The sequence below is a fragment of the Eleutherodactylus coqui genome, chromosome 4 (assembly GCF_035609145.1).
Source record: "Eleutherodactylus coqui strain aEleCoq1 chromosome 4, aEleCoq1.hap1, whole genome shotgun sequence".
Classification (NCBI taxonomy): Eukaryota; Metazoa; Chordata; class Amphibia; order Anura; family Eleutherodactylidae; genus Eleutherodactylus; species Eleutherodactylus coqui.
In genome coordinates this window covers 14119118-14136265 of record NC_089840.1, presented here as the reverse complement: position 1 = coordinate 14136265, position 17148 = coordinate 14119118, and the positions used below count along the sequence as shown (strand labels likewise).

Genomic DNA, 17148 nt, shown 5'->3' with positions numbered 1-17148 from the left:
GAATCTACTATAGAAAGGGGCTGCAAACCGGAGCCGCTGATTGCCTAGCTCCGAGAGTCGCTGCCCGCACACCGCCTTGCCACCCTACACTTACTTATGGGTTACCTAACGATGCCCTGCGATAATTGGCAATTTTTTTTTCCTCTCAAAAGACAGCTATTTAGATATTTTATGTCTAATACAGCAAATATTACCATTTAAAATGTTGTTCTGTTCTGGGTGAAAAAGCTTGGACTCCTGTAGCTGCATTAGGTCACGCGGCCCAATGGCGAATCGCTGTGCTTTATTGGACTTTCTGCTCCAGCATGGGTCAACAACTAACAGCGTGACCTGCTTCCTGCTGAGTAAAAGTTTGCACGGTCAAGCATACCGCACCCTCTTCTTCAACTGACTCCTCCCGTCTGCACACACCCCTATCCTGAGCTCCACCCCCGCAGAGCATGTCAGAAGCAGAAGCTCTGTTTGTTTAAAGAGCACCTGTTAGCACTTTTGAGCTTCATAAACTACATTATGGGGATCAAAGAGAATGGAATGGGGGTCCTGGGAGCGGTCTCTCAGACTCACCGGGTCCCTATTCACAGGATGCAGGATAATGTGCTGATCGGTTGGGGTCACGCTGTTGAGACTCCCACGAATCTCAAAACAGTGTGTCCCCTGTTCCCCGTTTTCCTTAATCCGGGGTTACTGCACTCCCTTACAGTGAGGTAAAGACTAAATGGAGCGCTGGTTGCGCAAGTGAACCAGCACTCCATTCACTTTCAATGGGACTGCCAAGATACCTGAGCAACACCCACTTGGGTATTTCCACCAGCTCCATTGACCTGAATGGCGCTGAATGCACATGTGCGGCCAGCACTCTATTCAGAGCGAGGGCACTACCGAGGGAGAAGAAACCATTGCAGTGACAGGAGAGCAGGTCACGGGAGTCCCATACTCGAGATTGGCGGAGATTTCAACGATGAGACCCATGAGCTCTACATTTCCACAGGGTTCTGTTAGTTTCCAGCATTTGTGATGGAGAGTATGGCATAGTTGAGTACGATATTCTTTTGGCATAAATGCAGGGAACTTAGGGAGTTCTGCTTAAATGAAGAGCTTTGGTCTCCACTAAGGCTTCCATTTTTAATGGATCAGTCAATTGGATCGGTCCAATAAGGGAAGCATTACCCTCCATTTATCTGATTTGGCGCTCCCTAGTGCTAGGGTCTCCACTAAGGCTTCCATTTTTAATGGATCAGTCAATTGGATCGGTCCAATAAGGGAAGCATTACCCTCCATTTATCTGATTTGGCGCTCCCTAGTGCTAGCCAGTAGGAGTCTCCCTTCATTCTAATTTGTGGTCTACTTTTGTCATTGAGTGAAATTGTCTCTAATAACCAAGGTAAAAACATGGAACACGGGAAGTGAAGGGGTGGAAGACTGATGCTGCTCACTGAAGACATGCTGCCAGAGAAAACTGAGAATTAGAGATACAGCTGCAGAGGGGAAAATGAAGCTGAATGCAGGATACATATAATGGCCAGACAGTTATTCTTCATGCTCACAGGGCAGTTTATTCTAAAAAGTCATCAGAAAATGCGGGTTCGCTTTAATTAAGCATGAGAGGGGGATCTTGGGAACTGTAGGTATGGAGCAAAGAGGTGTCCAATGCGTGAATGAGCACCTCACTGCAGGAGAAGACCACCAAGAAGAGTCCAAGATGGTTGCAGAATGAGAAATTCAGGAAAAAGTGTTGAGGGTAAAAGTGGAATTATGGAATGGATGCAACTACATTTTCTGATTTATAGGCCAAAAGAAGAAAACAAATACAGAGACGACCTATCAACTCTTCTAAAATGGCTATTTTAGTAAATACTTGTATTTTTTATGGAGCTTGTACTCTCGAATTCTCCTGGCACTCGGATCCCCACTGATCACGAGAACGGACATCCCACCTCCCTCCTTATGAATGGAGCAAGAGACCAAGCTATTTACATCAGCTAACACCCGTGATCAAAGCCAGCTCCAATCGTGTGGTTGACAGCTTACATGCTGACACCGGCATGTAAGTGTCAGCCAGGTGGGATGTCCCATCTAACTCACTCTCCAGCTCCCCATGGTGCAATGGCGGGGTGCCATGGCAGCACCAGGCCTAGTGAAGGCTCCCAGGGCGGCCATGTATTGAACTAGATTAAGTTTGAAGCATTGCAGTATATTCTGCAAGTGATCCAAAGATCACAGATTCAAGTCTGAGGCGACTAAAGAAAAATGTTTAATATTTTTAGTTTTTTATTTTAAAAGTATCATTTAATGTAACATTCAGCCCCTCCCATTTGTCACACAAATAAATTTAAACAATAAAAAAAAAATTGAACAGAATAGTACCTAACCGTCACATTATTCCACAAGGCGAGCGCCATAAAACAAAAAGGAAGAAAAAAGACAGAATTGTGTTATTTTCTGGTCGCTGACTTCCAATAAAAATTAAATAGAGAGTGATCGAAGAGTTGTATATTCTCAAAAATGTTAGCAGTAAGTACTGCAGCTCGCCCCTCACACCCCTCCATCAAAGAACGAATAAGGTTAGGTAATGGCCCATGGGATGACGGTCAACATCACTGTTACCTCAGCCTTCATTTCATAAAAGCAAAAACTTGCGAAAAATGGCACAATTGCTTTTTTTCCTTCCATTTCAACCCACTAAAACTTGTTAAACATTTTCCAATACGTTATAGGGCGTATTAACCCTTTGCAATCCAATTTCGGATTCAGGGTTTCCTAGGGGGCTTTCTCTTTCTGCCATTATACAATGGCGCCATCTGCTGGCTAGAGCCAGTACTGCAGTATGGGACACGCTAGAGAGGCCCCTGACAAAAGAGCGGCCAGTAATATACAGTAAGAATACCCTGCCGGACGTCTTCTGACATCGGAGCTGTACAACCTTCAATCCGAATGTCTTCAGACATCAGACAGTGGATTGGAAAGGGTTAAACGGTACCATTAAAAAATGCAACTTGTCCCATAAAACACAAGTCCTCAAATGGCCCCGTCGATGGAAAAAAAAAAAACACATATGGCCCTTGAAAAAAACTAAAACCCGAAAAATTGTTAACAGTTAAAGGGTTAAGAGAAGTGAACTATTGTGTTGAAGTGAACTGAGAACATTGGTACCGTGTCCCCTTTCTTTCTTAATGTAGGCTCGCTGCACCCCCCTCAGTGAGAAGGCGATTGAATTGAGTTGCACATATACAGTACAGCTCCATTCATTTTCAATGGGACTGTCAGGGATAGCCAAATACAAGCATCTGGCTACTTCGGTCAGCCCCGATGCAATGAATACGTGCGTTGGCTGGGCATGCACAGCCTTAGCTCTGCTCATTCTGACATCACTGCAGTTGGGGGAAGCCACTGCATTGATGAGAACAAGAGGAAATGTGACCTTCATTTTTGGAATCTGTGAAGGTCTCAGCGGTGAGCCCCCCACCGATCAGACGTCTATCACCTATCCTATGGATAGAGGATGGAAGGCTATCTAGGGAATGCTCCTTTAAACTCTTCCTCCTTTATGTTGCTGGAAGGCAACTAGGCAGTAAGTAGGGTCCAAAATTAAAAATGGGAAACCTCTTGGGGACGCAGATGGGGCTTTTAGCTGCTCACTTTGTAATGAAGCCACTTAAAATTATTTATTCTATTATTGTAAATGTAAGTCCCGCAGCTGACGCCCGCTATCCCCTCTTTGCTGCGCGGCTGATCACATGGCTGTCATTCACTGAAGGTCCATTACCTAGTCAAGTTTACTGCTATCGGATAGTGTGACATGACTGTGCCGTGAACGGAGACATAACTATGATGTCAAGAAGCTAGCGACTAGCCTCTTGACATCATGGTCATATTGCAGACGGCCAGAACTGCTCTTCCGGACCATTTGTTGCCCACAGGCCAAATGTTGTGCAGGCCGATTTAAAGTAAGTGCTACTAGAGTAGATAACTGTTACAGTATACTACCCTGGATACGCCAGCCCGGGTTGCCCTGGATCTTACCCGCAACCCCTGTCCCTGTCTACTTTCCTCCACTCCTGGCTAACCCCAGGCGGGCAACTGGGCAGCGGTCCCTACTCTATCTAGGGACCGAGGAACAGACGCTGGCGTACCTGGGTAGAATGGGTAGAATACCGACAGGAAGGGCAGATGATAATACCAACACTGATAATACTGAGGCAGATGAAAAAACCTGGCAGATAGGAACAAGAAGGCAGACAAGCTGACAGAGGCAGGAGACCTACAGAGGCAGACTAGCTCACTCTCTGAAGGAAACCAATAACTGGCAGCGATTGCAGTCACTGCCAGACTTTTAAACCAAAGCCTCTGCCCAAAGGCGGAGAGAGGGAGGCAGCCAACTCCCAACAGCACATAATAAGGGAGCTCATGCACGGCAGCTGCACTCACCGATGCGCACGGTGCCGTGAGCCACCAGCACACCGCCGGCCAGGCACCCGTGCCCCCGGCAGCTGGGGGGACGCGCCCCGACCATGGAACTCAGCACCCCACCGCCCCCAGAGGAGCCGCAACCGCCGCATGGTAACAATAACACTGCTGCTTCACTGTGACATCACCAGCTGTCCCCAGGAAAACCTTTTTCCTTACAGTGAAATCACCAATTCCCCTTGGATAAACCTTCCCCCTCATTGTGGCCCCCCAATTCCCACTGGATAGACGTTTTTCCTCACTTTGACATCACCAGTTCTCCCCATATAAACTTTCCCCCTCACTGTGATGTCATCAGTTTTTCTGGATAAACATGCCCCTTTACTAGGACATCACGAGTTTGTCCCAAATGAACCTTTCTTCTTACTATGACATCACCAGTTTCCCCGGATACACTCTCACCCATAGGGAAAGCACTGTACGACTGCTTCTTACGAGATGCCTTGGGGTTATGTTATCCCTTATTTTCTGTCTGTATTCTCTTATATTCCCTATTTTGCAGCTGTTTTTGGATACACGACTGTGCTATCACTAATAGATAAAATAATGCATAGTGTATAGTGCATATACACAATAAAGATCGGGGGTAGTCCAAGATTCTAGGAAATCTAGAATTGTGAGGGGTCCGTGAGACTCCACCTCCACAGTTAAAGGTTAAAATAAAAAAGAACCTGGGTCAATATGGAGGCACAGCAGATCCGAAAGGTTTTCAGGCTTTTTAACTTTTTTTTAAATTACATTTTGTTATGTTGTGGTCTTGTGCAAATTCAGATTTTTCCCCACCAGTCTGCACTCAATACCCCATAATGACAAAGTAGTAGCCTCCTATTCCTCTCAGTTGATTGGACATCATTTTAGGAGACACCCTCTGGCTAAATAAGGTCTGACAGCTCACAATGCATATCAGAGCAAAAACCAAGCCATGAGGAGGAGAGAGCAGCCTGTAGCGTTCAGAGACAGGATTGTGTGGAGGCGCAGATCTGGAGAATCTGTAACACATCTCTGCTGCACTGAAAGTTCCTAAGAGCACAAAGGCTCCATAATTCATACATGGAAGAACTCTGGAACAACCAGGACTCTAGGTCAGCAAGCTCAAGGAAACCGGGAGGTTGGGGAAGGGCCTTGGTAAGAGAAGTGACCAAGAACTTAATGGTCACTCTGGCTGAGCTCCAAAGATCCTGTGTGCAGAATGGAGAAAATTCCAGAAGGTTTCAGAAGTCCACCAATCTGGGTTTCATGGCAGAGTAGACAGAAAGAAGACTCTACTCAGTAAAAGACATATGAAAGCCCGTCGAAAGCTCACCAAAAAGCATCTTAAGGACCTTCGTACTGTGAGAAACAAGATTCTCTGGCCTGGTTAAACCCAGACTGAACTTTTTGGCCTCAATTCTAAGCATTATGTCTGGAAGACCAATAACATCTCTATAGTGAAGGATGTTGGTAGCCGCATCATGCTCGGGACAAGTTGACCAGTCAAGGTTCATGGAAAACCGAACGGAGCAAAGTACAGAGATAACGAAAACCTGATCCAGAGAGCAAGGGACCTCAGACCGGGCAGAAGGGTCACCTTCCAACAAGACAATGACCCTAAGACCCCAGCCAAGACAACGCAGAGGGGGGGGAGGGGGGGCTGAGGGATAACTCTGTGAATGGCCTTGAGTGACCCAGACAAAGTTCTGACTTGAACCCAATAAAACACCTCTGGGGGGACCTAAAAATGGTTGTCCACTGCCGGCCCCCATCCAACCTGACAAAGCTTGAGAGGATATACAGATAAGAATGGCAGAAAACCCCCAAAACAAGGTGTGCAAACCTTGTGGCATCTTACCATGAAGACTGGAAGCCGTAATCACTGCCAAAGGTGCTTTAACGAAGTACTGAGTACGGGGTGTGAATGTAAAATGGGAGTTTTTCATTTTTAAAACAAATTAAAAAGATTTCTAACATTCTGTTGTCACTGTCATTATGGGGTATTCAGTGCACAATGAAGGGGGTAACTTTTTTTAAAAACTTGCACAAGGCCACAACATAACAAAATCTAAGCAAAGTGAAAGGATGTGAAGGCTTTCCAGACCCGCTGTATGTTCACAGTGTATATGGAAAGAGCTGGCTCAGACTCGTGGGTAATGTATGCCATAGCTCAGACTCGTGGGTAATGTATGCCATAGCTCAGACTCGTGGGTAATGTATGCCATAGCTCGGATCCCTGCGTGGGGTAAGCAACCTGATCTGTGCAGTAATTAGTCAGCCATATGTCCTTTGTAGTGTAGAGCCTCATTTATCTTCATATTCCCTCTTCACACCTGTAATTGCTGTGGTGTGCAGCCCCTGCTCCGTACACAAACGCATTCCCGGGGTATTAATTACGACAATGTGATGCATCCGGACCGCTTGTTCCATACTAAGGACATCATTTCTACTGTACGGAAACATAATGCAGCCGTGTTTGCCGGCCAATTCCCGTCAAAGCAATTCTATAGGAACGGAGGTTTTTTCCTACATCATCATCTTGAGTTCTCGGCAAGATTAAAGGGGAACGACACCCATTTCATCTAAGTTATTGCACGTGGTGATGGGAATGCGAGAACACCAGATGATACATGAAAACGTCCCTTCTATGAAAGGTTAATCAGAACCAGAGAAAACTTCTTCGAAACGACCACCAAAGATGGCAATAGGAATTGGTCTTGTATAGGGCGGTCCTCTCAAAAGGTGGCCAATCGGGGAACTGAAAACAAAATATGGAAAGTCTGCTCTGCATGAGTAGGGGTCTTCTCACAGATACTGTTTCACTATATACCGCAATGAAAGGCCGCCCAACCGGAGTCATCCAAATGGAAACAATAGGATACTAACCAGATCAAGCCAATGTAGTGATCCGTTGATCACCGTAAGGTCTTTGCAGCCCCATCCGGATATTTATTTTCCCCACAGCAGCTTTAGAATAGCCATTCATGATGACCATTTTAGCAAGTATGACTCTCCATTTTGGCGCATACAGACGAGTTTTGGATGGGGGACTACCCACTACGATGTACATTTGATGAAGCTTCGCCTGTTGCCATGCTGGCAGATCATTCCTACTGCTAACGGTGACAATTCTTTCATGTTGCTAAAAGGGTTTATGCCAACTTTAAAAAGGGTATTCTGGGCTTTTACTACTAGAGACTAATCTTCAGGCTGGGTCAGCAATATTTGATCGGTAGGGATCCACCGCTCTGGATTCCTGACGATCAGCTGATCCTCCAGCCTGTCGACTGAACGTCATCATTGGTGGTCATGGGCAGAAGTGTAAAAGACAGCTTCACTTCCATTGAAATCAATTGGAGCGATACCTCCTATTTCACTTCTGGCTGTGACTGCAAAGAGGCGCCAGAAGTGTAACAGAAAGCATCACTCCCATTGACTTCACTGAGAGTGAAGCCTTTATTACACTTCCGGCATTGCCCACCATTAACGACAATCGGCCCAAGGAAGAGCCAATTGGCAGGGGATCTCGAGGGGCAGACCCACCACTGATCAATTACGAATGAGGACCGGTCATCAACTACTGATCAGAATCAGTGATCAACAGTAAAAGCCCAGAACATGCATTTAACACATCCGCTAGCCACAGAATAGAGAATAAGTATCGGATTGTTGAGGGTTCAACCACTAAACCACGTGGAGAGAGCAGATCCATAAAGTGTCGACACAGACTAAAAGTATAAAGATAAATGCACAGGACCGGTGATGAATGTTGGACTGATTGAGGGTCTGACCCTTTGCATACTTCCTCTCATAGAGCTTTAAGAAGAGGCAAAGCATTGGCATGCATCCGACTTCATACAGCTCCTCTCCACTGCAGACATATCGGTGTGACGAGAGGGACAGGCAACCAATAGGGAGTGGGGTCCACTGTTCTAGCAATCGGTCAATATTCCAGTGGTCAAGACCGTATTGGTCAAACATTTTTTCCTCCATTCCGTGATGAAGAGGGACCTCGGAAATAACACACTGGATTTATGTCATTTTTAAGAGAACATCTTAAGATTCATAAAAAATAAGTTCCAAGTCTAATTTCAGCAATTACAGTTTGCTGACGGGCCGCTGGGAATACAGTTTCCCTGTAGCTGCCCTTCTGTAGCTTCTGATCAGGAAGCTAGAATCCGCTAATGACAGTCTGTCAGGGAATTGCAGATAATGCAATTCCTTAATTTATAAGCCTACGTGCTTCAAAACTGGAATTATATCTTATAGACAGAGGAATTCCCGGAGGAAGTGAAGAAGAGTTCGGGAAGAAATTTTGCAGTGTGAGAACATTTTTTACTTTTTTTCTAAAAATGGTTCAAAAATGTAATAAAAATGTCACTATATATTTCGCTCACATCACTGCGCTATTCTTAGTCTCCAATATCGGCAAATTTATATTTGAACCTCATGAATCTGCTTATTTGATTGGAATTAAAGGGAATGTATTGTGAACCCAACTTCACTGTAAATACTGGGAAACTAAAGTGGTTTCTTTTAATATACAATTTAAAAGGGCTGTAGAACAGAGTGGATAACACTGACGCCTCATTGCGACATCACCAGCAGTCCCCAGATAAACCCTTCCCCTCAAGGTGACATCACCAGTTTCCCCCCAGAAAAGTCCTTCCCCCTCACCAGCTCCCTCTGCATAAATTTTTACTGCAACATCTCTCACAATGACATCACAAGTTCCCTCAATATAAACCATTTCCCTCACTGTGACGTCATCAGCACCTCTGGCTAAAAAACTTTCTCCTTCACTTTGACATCAACAGTTACGCCTGCATGAACCTTCACCAGTTTGCCCTAGATAAACCCTCCCTATCACTGCGACATCACCAGTTTCCTCTGCCTAAACTTTCCACTTTGTTATGACATCACCATTTCCTCCTACACGAACCTTCCCACTTATTGTGACATCTCCAGTTTCTCTGGCTAAACTTTTTTTTTCTTACAATGACATCACAAGCTCCCTCAATATAAACCATTTTCCTCACTGTGACATCATCAGTTCCTTCACTTTGACATCAGCAGTTACGCCTGCTTAAACCTTCACCAGTTTGCCCTATATAAACCCTCCCTATCACTGCGACATCACCAGTTCCCTCTGCATAAACCCTACTTACTACTGTGACATCACCTGCATGAACCTTCTGTTATTGTCATATCTCCAGCCATCACCCCTGGCTAAACTTTCCCCCTCACTGTGACATCACTGCTTCCCCTTGTGTAAACCCCTCATTGTGACATCATGAGTTCCCTCTGAATAAACCTTCCTCTTCACTATGACATCACCAATTCCCCCCCCATATGAACCCTCTTACTCGTTGCATCATCAGCCTCTCCCCATGATAAACCTTTCCCCTCATTGTGACATTACTAATCTCCTCCAACAACTCCTTCTCCTCACCGTGCACTTTGCCTGTTGCCAATTTTCCTTCTATGCCTTATTTGAGGCAATAGAGACGTCACTTTGTCATAAAACATCTGCCTTCGAGCAATAATAAAGTGGTAACATTCAATTTTACTGTAAGCTGTAAAGTGAGATGCTGTATTTTCACACCAGTGAGCAGCCTAGCCTGTATGGCCTCTAGATGTCGGCTCATGTGAAAACTGCAATATGTAATCAGTTAAACTGTGCAGAGGCACAAAGAAGTGCTGCAGCTCCATATTGTAAAGCTGTAGGCAGTTAACGTATCGCCAAAGATGGCGCCGAATTGTGGTTATTGTTCCCTAGGAGAGCAACGTTACGCGGTGTATGATGGAACAATTTATTACGCTGTCAAGTTCATAAGAAATTCAACAGAAGAAACCTGCATGTCTCCAAGATTGTAGTAACGACCGCGGGAAGTCATTGGATGGCGCATCACACCTCCGTATGCCTGGTCGTCATACGTTCATAGACGTCTGAACTAAGATTCAGGCTTCACGGAGACTCATAAACTTCATAAGAAGAATGAATAATAAGGTATTGGAGTTGGGAAAATGCCAAGAGTGGCTGATGAGATTGTACAATGGCTGAGGTTTGTAACGCAGTCGCTTGACCTGATGTGCAAAGGTCTCCGTGATGGCTCTATTATGGAAAGGGTTTGATATGGTCACGCGGGGCCATACTGAAGGTTCATAAAACCAGTCACCATGCTGGGCGAGGCTTGTGAGTGTTTGACGAATGGTAGGGAACATCTCCTCCCCAGGGTGGTGCTTGTGTCTGGTACAGATGATGGGGTATGGCACGGAAGATGAAGTGCACAAGTAAGCATGAGAGGTCTATGCAAGGAAGTCCTGTTATAAGGAGCGCAGGAACCTGCTGAGAAGTTGGGGCAGACAAAAGCACTGGGCTATGCGAAAGCACCGATTCCCTTTGATTGGTACCAAGTGTGCCCTGGCAAAACTCTAAAGGACCTGCTTTATTGCAGAGAGCGAGCATGGAAGTCTATACCATAGAGACCGTGACCTATTTAGTGTATCCTGGACCAACGCCAAGCCTACTGTGTATTTAAAGAGACCCCCACCACAATTAACTTTTATCACCTATCCATAGGTTCTGTGCCCTCCCTCTACTTGTCATTGTGGCTTGCTGCAACCACCTGCAGTGATGTGGAGACTAAATACAGTGGTTGTCACACATGCACGGCGCGGCTCCATTCATTTCAATGGCACTGACAGAAAATGCCGGGAACAAGTGCTTGACAATCTTGGGCAGTCCCACTAAAAACGCATGGAGTGGCACCGAATATGTGAAATCGCCACATTATTCAACCTCCTCTTCACTGCAGGGGGTGCACAGAGCCCACCGGAGGAGAGGGGGACATGGGATTCCCAGTCTCAGGATTGGTGGGGGTGTCAGTGATGAGACCTCACCTATCAGATTTTTATTACCTATTCTACAGATAGGTGATCGAATTAATTTGTGGTACAGCCCCTTTAAAGAGACTGTGCCTAGAGACTGTGCCTAGAGACTGTGCCTTGATGCCGCAAGAGCTGAAAAGCTAGCAGTGTTGCCAGCTATTGAAACTATGTTGCAAAGTTCTGAAAGTATGTGCCAAACTCTGAACACTCTACCACTTATTCTGCTGTCAAGTAAACACTGTTACTCACATTGTGTGCTCCGTCTCTTCAGCTACCTGTCTGTGGGACCCCCACAATCATCACAATTGCAGTGCCACTCTTAATTTCAATGGGGTGGGCGGAAATAAATGAGAACAAGCGGCCCACTATTTCAAGCCGTCCCAATGAAAGTGATTGTAGTAGCACAGCGCATGCCCCACCGCCGCACCATTTAATCTCTTCCTCACTGCAGGGGTTGTAGAGAGCCCACCATGAGTGGGGGAAGGGGATCCCCATTCTCAGGATCAGTGGGGATCCCAGTGTCGAGACCCCACAGATCAGGTTCTTCTCACCTATCCTATAGATAGGTGGTAAGTCAATTGTGGTGCAATCCCTTTAAGAGAGTCTAAGAGACTGTGTCTTGATGCCACAAGGGCTGAGAAGCTGAGAGAGTGCTGTGAAGTACTGAAACTATGTTGCAAAGTTCTGAAACAGTGTACCAAGTTCTAAAGACTAGACTAGAATGTTTCTACTGCCGTTTACGGTGTTCCGACACCTGTCCACAGGGGTGTAACTATAGAGGGTGCAGGGGATGCGGTTGCACACGGGCCCAGTAGCCTTAGGGGGCCCATAAGGCCTCTCTTCTCCATATAGAGAGCCCAGTACTATAAATAAAGCATTATAGTTGGGGGCCCCGTTACAGGTTTTGCATTAGGACCCAGAAGCTTCAAGTTATGCCTCTGTGCAGCATGGTCTAGGTATGGGTATGGGTACAGATACAGATAGAGGGGCCCCTGAGCCTTTAGTTAAGCCCCTGCCTGTCCGTGCTCCCCGTGGGAAGTGTATCCATGCGGCAAGCTGGCATTGGGAGTTGCACAAGTTCTAGAGAGTATACCACTTATTCTGCTGCCAAGTAAAGACTGTAACAATTTATCACATTATATTCCATCTCTTTTCCACCTGAGGGTCCCCCATATAGGTCACAATTAGAGATGAGCGAGTAGTGCCTTATGCGACTACCTGCCCGCTCGTCCCTAAAGATTCGGGTGCTGGCGGGGGGCGGGAGAGCGGGGAGGAAGGGGAGGGGGATCTCTCTCTCCCCCCTGCTCCCCCCTGCTCACTCCCGCAACTCACCGCTCTCCTTCGCCGGCACCCGAATCTTTAGAGACAAGCGGGCAGGTACTCACAAAAGGCACTACTCGCTCGAGGAGTTTGCCTTAGCGAGTACGCTCGCTCATCTCTAGTCACAAAGTAACTATTATTATTCCTATTGGAAAAAAAAAAAAACATTAATAAAATGCAGTGAAAAAAAAAATTGAATTTTTTCATGCTGAGGTTTTAGCATTGCACCACTTTAAATAAATCAGGTTTTAATACTGCGAAAAAGTCGTATCTTCCTATAGGAGCTGAAAAATAGCTGCACTGCGCGGCGGCGGCGAGATTTCCATTTTTCCCCTGTAGTGATGCATCAGTTCACCTTGCACGTCCCGATTTTAAATATACTTCCATACTCATCTGAAATGTCATCAGTGTCACAGCCCGGAATTTATGACACTTCTACATCAAGTCATTTTCCCATAAAAGGTCACTCCCGGATTTGGCAGCCGCCTGGATCTAGAAATACCTGCAAGATGAAAAACCTATTTGTCCTTCAAATGGAATTGAAAAAAAAAATCCTCCCCTTCACCGCAGAGCCATCACCTCGATAAACCGGCGGCGTGCGATATAACAAACACGCCGCGCCAACCAGCGTTCGCTCCGAGGGGATGCTGTACAAGCGTTCTCTATGGCACCTGCAATGAATTGTGTGCGGACGTGCGGCTGTAGGGCTGACACTCATGTGCTCCGTCATTGCGCAACCTGCTCGCTAATTATCGGGAAAGCCGCGAGGCAAATCAAAAGCTCATTCACTTGAACGGCCCATTACGTGCCTTAGTGATTAGCAAATATTTCATCCTTGGGCTGCACGACGGAGGAATCTCAAGCGCCGATACAACTTGTGAAGAAGACATTGAACATCTCTTACCCTGTCCGACACGGCAACCATCTCCGGCTCTGATGGATCCGTACTCGCTAGCCGGCTTGGACTTGTAGCTCCCCACCGGACTGCAGTGCAGAAAATACCCCAAAGTTTTCCTACCAACGGAGCATACACCATAACTTGGCGGTCGGTAGGGGTCGGATCAAGAGAGTCCAAGATAGACAACTCGCAGTATATGTCCTAATTTTGGCCGATATCTCCCATTATGTTCTATGGAACTGAAGACTGAATTGCATTCCACTCACATGCCATGTGACCTGCCCGAGTGCAACGCACTTTTTGTATTTTTTTTTCCTATTTCCTGTTTTTCTTGGAAAATACACTCGCATAAAAGAAAAATAACAAGTTTATAAGTAAGTTAGCGGTCTGAGCTTCTCGTACAGATACCAAACTTGCCCCTGTAAAAACACCCCAATTGTAATTCTGGAGCAAGCCGTTCTTCTGGTATTCTTCCTGGAATTGCATGAATAAATTGACAACTGGGTGTTACCAATCTTCTTGTCAAAGAGAGGTGTTCACACATAAAAGAGATACTGGTTCTCCTTATGGACAGCACCAAGCAGGCATAAGGCGACTTAATAGGCTTTGCAATGCTCCCTGGGAAATTTGGTATGCAAATCAGACATAGTATAATGCCTCTACAGCACCGCCTACAGGAAAGTAGCTTCACAGCCTTCCAAGAGGCTTTGATAAATGACGGTGCTGCTGAGGCATTGTATCATCTCCTATTTGCATACCAAATTTCCCAGAGGAGCATTGCACGACCTCTAAGTCTCCGTATGCCTACTTGGTGGTCGTATCCCTCCCGATGGGCCCAATAGATTTCACTGCTTTTTTTTATCCACTGTCTTCTGGCAAGACACATAAAAGAAGCAGTGAATACACATGCAACTATGTATCTGCTGCTTTTTTATGTAACCTCACTTTAACGCGATGCTGCTCATATTACATCCATAAAAAATACGGACACAGTAGGGAGAGAAAATACGCCTGTGTAAATGTGCGCTCCTGGGTTGGCTTATATGCTTAGTTACGTCTGGTAGAAGGTTGGACATTAAAGGGATTGTAATTTGTAACCATTTTTTTTTTACTATTGATGATCTGTCCAAAGGACTAATCAGCTGATTCCCAGATTGTTCACCATCGGTACAGAGCAGCCTTTGAGCTGCCGGAAGCAGACAGCACCGTACATTGCGCATTGGCTCCGGCTGGTACTGCAGGCTGAGTCCTACTGAAGTGAATGGGGCTGAGTATATAATGCCACTGGGGGCCACTGCACAATATATGGAGCGGTGTGCTTCTGGCAGCACAAAGACTGCTCCATACCAACAGTGACCAGTCTGGGGACCCTGCCAATCTACTAGAGGTGACCTATCCTTAGGATGGGTCATCAACAGTAAAAAGTGGGCCAACCTCTTTAACTTATGAGGAAGCTGCCTTCCAATAGGTGGCAATGCAGAGGTATTGTGCCCTCTCCCATCTGCACACACAGTCCTACATTGTATAGTCAATGCTTAAATTATCCAGCTGCAATCCCATAGGTGGCACCAGAAAGCCAATTTTCTTCCTCCTGCATGACACTTCATTTACATACCTTTTTTCCCAGGAGGCATTGCTGGTCTAGAAGACTCCCTAAGCCAGCCTGGCGCCCTCCACAAGTAGGAACATCATCCTCCAGGAACATTTGGGCTAGACCTTACTGACAAGGGAACGGCAAATACTCTGTTGTCAATTTATAGATACATTTCCAGGAGGAATGACAGAGGAATGTTAACGATGCCGGCATATCTTATACTCCAAGTCTGTGTTGTATTACTACTATTTAATAAAACAGATCTGGGAGGAGAAAAGATCCTTTATAGCAACTTGAAAGACAAAGAGACCCAAAGAATTATAATTACAGCTCATTTCTTCCCTCGTTCTATGCTGTACTTATAATTCGGGGCGGTAAGTCTTGTAATTTGTAATTAGTACATCTGATACAACATCTAGGATTTTTGGCGACAGACCCCTACGATCGCCTCCCCCCCGATGAGCAGATATGCAGTAAGCATGAACTGATTCCTTTCCAAGCGGTCTGTACTTAAAGTACAAGCAATTATTCCGCATGGCTGCGTGAGAGCGCCGAGACGTCAAAATGACTTCAATTAGGAGAAAAACAAAGGGATTCTCATAATGAGATCAATCGGAAGGGACCGAGGTCCGAGGGGAGAACAATCAGCGTTTACTAATGTTTCTTTGTGTTCGGATTTGTAAGGTCGAGTGCAGTGCTGTCCTATCTGACCATGGAAGGTCACGCCAAGAGGAGAAGGACCCCCTATATGCATTGTACTACAGGAACTCTAAGGTGGGGGCAGAAAAGTGGCAAATGAGGTGCAACACTGATAAATGTGCGGTTCTGCACATTGGCAGGGGAAACACACGTCACCATTACACACTAAAGGGGAAACCACTGGGAAACACCGACATGGGAAAGGACTTAACTAAATATATCAGGGGACGGTACAAAGCCATATCTCTGCAGAGTTGGGAAACAGGTTATAGCATTATATTGCAACATTACGTGTGATGGCTTTACGAAGGATAGAACTTTCACTTTGAATTGCCGGAATACCCCTTTAGATGCCCCCTTGGTCCAACATAGAAGCCCTGGTCCCTGCTGCTCCGATCATGGAAGAAGCTGCCATTCATTGTACGCCTGACCACTCAGCCAATCACACTCGTCAGTTGTCACATGTTGTTTATGGCATTATCATCGCTCAAGCAAGTGATTGGCTCACTGGTCATGTGTACAATGAACGGTACAGGACCGCTGCAGGAGCTTCCAGAATCAGAGTGACTGTGACTCCTCCGCTGGGCCACAGGGGACCTCTGGAAGGTGAAAGGTTTTCTACTACTCCTTGCCTTTTAGATATTTTTCAGTCACAATATATATATATATATATATATATATATATATATATATATATATACACACATACATACACACATATATATATATATATATATATATACACACGCTGTGTTGATTCATTTTTTAATATCATAGAATGGCAGAGTTGGAAGAACCTCCAGGGTCATCGGGTTCGACCCCCTGCTCAGTGCAGGATCACTAAATCATCCCAGCCTCTCAAGACTTCCACTGAAGGAGAACTCACCACCTCCCGTGGCAACCTGTTCCACTCATTGCTACAGTAGGTGACATATCCTTATAGTATTTGAAGATCGTTTTTCATGATACAAAGCTCCAAATAAAAGGGGTTGTCCCACTTCTAGCCGTTTTGCTGCAGGAAGCAGACAGCTCTGTACATTGTGCAGTGGCTCAGGTTGGCACTGCAGGATGAATCCTATTAAAGTGAATGGGGCTCAGCCTGCAGTACCAACCCCGGCCACTGCACAGTATGCAGTGCTGTCTGCTTCCTGCAGCAAAAACAGCTAGAAGTGGGACAACCCCTTTAAAGGGGTATTTGCGTAAAGTGATGGCATAACGCTAGTATACAGCATCACTTTATGATAGGTGGGGATGTGACCTCTAAAACCCCCCACCGATTCTGAGAACAAAAAGGTCATAGCTCTGACTTACT

At 45.8% G+C, this 17148-nt stretch overlaps 1 protein-coding gene across 4 annotated transcripts in view; it reads right to left on the bottom strand.

Moving 5' to 3' along the window:
* The window catches only part of APP (amyloid beta precursor protein), a 272009-nt gene that overhangs the window by 90351 nt on the left and 164510 nt on the right, over window positions 1-17148 (bottom strand). The gene's annotated exons all lie outside the window — the stretch shown is intronic.